The sequence below is a fragment of the Macadamia integrifolia genome, unplaced genomic scaffold, assembly GCF_013358625.1.
Source record: "Macadamia integrifolia cultivar HAES 741 unplaced genomic scaffold, SCU_Mint_v3 scaffold31, whole genome shotgun sequence".
In the NCBI taxonomy this organism is placed as follows: Eukaryota; Viridiplantae; Streptophyta; class Magnoliopsida; order Proteales; family Proteaceae; genus Macadamia; species Macadamia integrifolia.
In genome coordinates this window covers 272,769-276,200 of record NW_024869204.1, presented here as the reverse complement: position 1 = coordinate 276,200, position 3,432 = coordinate 272,769, and the positions used below count along the sequence as shown (strand labels likewise).

Below are 3,432 nucleotides of genomic sequence, written 5' to 3'. Positions count from 1 at the left end.
GAAGAGATCCAACAAGTAGTGACTCTATACGTTTGCTCTCTTTAAAACCCTTCAATATGGGAGACCAACAGCAAAACCCTTCATCTAAATCTCTGAAAGATAGGTTCTACCCTGCTAGAACAGCCCAACCTTCCTGCATAGTTCTACCACAAGCTCAGGGGAATAATTTTGAACTCAAATCTCAATACATCACTATGTTGCCCCACTTCCATGGGTTGACCTCTGAGGATGCATACCTATTTCTAAGGGAATTTGAAGAGGTATGTGTTCTAATTTAGATCCAACAACTTTCTGATGATGCTGTTAAGCTCAGGTTTATCACTTTTGCATTGAAAGACCAAGCTAAGAAATGATTGTATGGGTTACCCACAAATTCCATAACCTCATGGGAACAGTTCACAGTTGTCTTCCTTAAGAAGTTTTTCCCAACTCACAAGACCAATAAGCTTAGAAGTGATATCCTTCAGTTTAGGCAAAAGCCTAGTGAGTCATTTTCCAAACTTATGGAGAGATTCAAGGATCTACTCCAAGAATGCCCTCACCATGGCCTAGACCTATGGCATTTATGTCAAATAATTTATGAGGGTATTGATTACCCAACTAAACAAATGATAGAGTCTATGTGCCCTGAGGGATTCACATCCTTTACAGATGAAGGAAAGGCATGGGAATTCTTACTTGACTTAGCTGACAAAACCCGTGAGTGGGAATCAACCCAAGAGAGTGAAAGAACCATAGGAGGAAAAGGATATTTTGTGGATGGGATAGTAGCCAAGGAAGCCCATTTGGATAGCCTAATCAAGAGGATTGAGGCTATTGTTCCTAGAGAGCCATCATCAGTCAATTTGGTTAAGATATGTGCTTGGTGCCAATCCCCTGGACATGTCATAGAAGAATGCCCCAACACCTCTGGGGGCACTTCTAATGATAGTGTTAATGCCTTATACCAGAATAATCCATATAGTAACACCTACAATCCAAGATGGAGAAATCACCCAAATTTCTCTTGGAATCAGGGCAACCAAGTAGGACCTTCCAATTTCTATAATCAAGGTCAACCTGGACCCCAAAGGCCTCCCTTTGCACAACAATCCTTTTCCCAAAATACTTTTCCTAGGTCAAATATAGGACCTCAGGCGAGTTTTCCTAGGCCCCCTCTCCTATCATCTTATCAGCAACCCCCTGGGTTTTCCAACACTGGAGAGGCAAGTAGAATAAGTGACTTGGAAAAAAATATGGCCCTCCTCATAACAAGCCATCAAAATCTTACGAGAGAACTTACCCAAGTTGTCTCAATTATGCGTGAGAAGGAGAAAGGAACTTTACCCAGTCAACTAGAGCCTAACCCTAGGCATCATCAGCCTGTTAATTCACAAGGACCAATTAATGCACCACTGAATAATATAGTACAAGGTCAGACTCAATAAGGGCCCTCTAACCAATGTAATGTTGTTTATGCCCTTAGGAGTGGTAGAGAGTACCTACAATGCGTTCCTAAATCTTTCCCTTCTATTACTCCTGTTAACTCTTCTTCAGTTGAGGACACAAGTGTGCCTCTTGTTCCAGGTTCGTCTGATGAATCTAAAGATTTTTCTGAAACTAAAGATGATTTGGTTGAGGAAACCAAAAATGATTCTTCTGAACAGGGACAAATCCCTAACAGTCCTTATGTTCATCCTATCCCATTTCCTAATCGCTTGGTAAACAAAAAGAAGACTGCTTCCATGGATAAAATTTTAGAAGTCTTCAAAAATGTAGAAGTGAACATCCCTCTTTTGGATGTCATATCCCAGATCCCCGCCTATGCAAAGATACTAAAAGATTTGTGTACTCACAAACGTATCACTAGTGTGCCCAAAAAGGCGTTCTTGGCAGGTAACATTAGTTCCATAATTACTCAGCCCATAGCAGCCAAGTATAAGGATCCAGGGAGCCCTACCATATCTTGTGTCATAGGCAACACCTATATTGAGCATGCCTTACTTGACCTTGGCGCAAGTGTGAATCTTTTACCTTACCATGTGTACAAGCAATTAGGATTCGGAGAATTGAAAACCACTGGAACTACTCTTCAATTGGCAGATAGGTCTGTTAAGATTCCTAAAGGGATGGTTGAGGATGTCTTACTAAAGGTGGGGGAATTTATTTTCCCTGTTGATTTCATTGTGTTAGATACTAAGCCCTTCTCAACCAAGGTTGAGATCCCAATAATTCTAGGAAGACCATTCTTAGCAACCAGTAATGCATTAATCAATTGCCGGAATGGTTTCCTAAGATTATCTTTTGGTAACCAAACTGTTGAGTTTAACATGTTTAGGATTGGCAAGCAATCACATATGGAAGAAGAGATCAATATGCTTGAGGATTTTCTAGATTTTTCTGATGATTTAGTTACCAACTTTGATATTGATTTTGATTCAGAATTCCAAGAGTGTATGGATGAGTTGGATGATGATAGTGAAAATTTCTTTTCTGAAGTCTTGAGTCTTCACACACTTGTGGAGCCCTTAGGACCCCTATCCAATTCCATTCCCAAACCTTCCATAGTTGAGCCCCCTAAGCTAGATCTTAAGGAGTTGCCATCTAATTTGAGATATGCTTTCCTAGGGCCTGACCAGACTCTTCCTGTAATAATTCTTCAAATTTGACTTCTAGCCAGGAAGAGGAGTTACTTAAAGTGTTAAAAGATAATAAGGAAGCCCTAGGTTGGACCATGGCTGATATCAAGGGTATAAGGCCTGATATTGTGCAACATCATATACATCCTATGGAGGATTCCAAACCATCCACGGAACCCCAAAGAAGAGCTAACCCAGTGATGATGGAAGCTATTAAGAAAGAGATCCTAAAGTGCTTGGATCATGGAATAATTTATCCTATTTCTGACAGCCAATGGGTAAGCCCAGTTCACGTAGTGCCTAAGAAGTCTGGTGTGACTGTAGTTCCTAATGCCAATAATGATTTGATCCCTACCTGTGTCCAAACAGGATGGCGTGTGTGCATTGACTACAAAAAACTTAATATGGCAACCTGGAAGGACCACTTCCCATTGCCATTCATTGATCAGATGTTAGAGAGGTTAGCTGGACATGAATACTATTGTTTTCTTGATGGATATTTTGGCTATAACCAAATCCCAATTGCTTTAGAGGACCAACATAAGACCACTTTTACATGCCCATATGGAACATTTGCTTACAGGCGTATGCCATTTGGGCTTTGCAATGCCCCTGCTACGTTCCAACGATGCATGATGAGCATTTTTTCTGACATGGTCAAAAAATTCTTAGAAGTATTTATCGATGACTTTTCAATTCATGGGAATTCCTATTCTGAATGTCTTCATCATCTTTCCCTAGTTTTGAAAAGGTGCATATCTAAGAATTTGGTTTTGAATTGGGAGAATGTCATTTTATGGTTAAATCTGGTATT

General features: G+C 40.2%; 1 non-coding gene across 1 annotated transcript; it reads right to left on the bottom strand.

Annotated features, from left to right (window-relative positions):
• Positions 1-443: 443 nt before the first annotated feature.
• On the bottom strand, positions 444-550 carry LOC122067761. Its single transcript, XR_006136867.1, has one exon. It is a non-coding gene; the product is annotated as a small nucleolar RNA R71 (small nucleolar RNA).
• Positions 551-3,432: the final 2,882 nt, after the last annotated feature.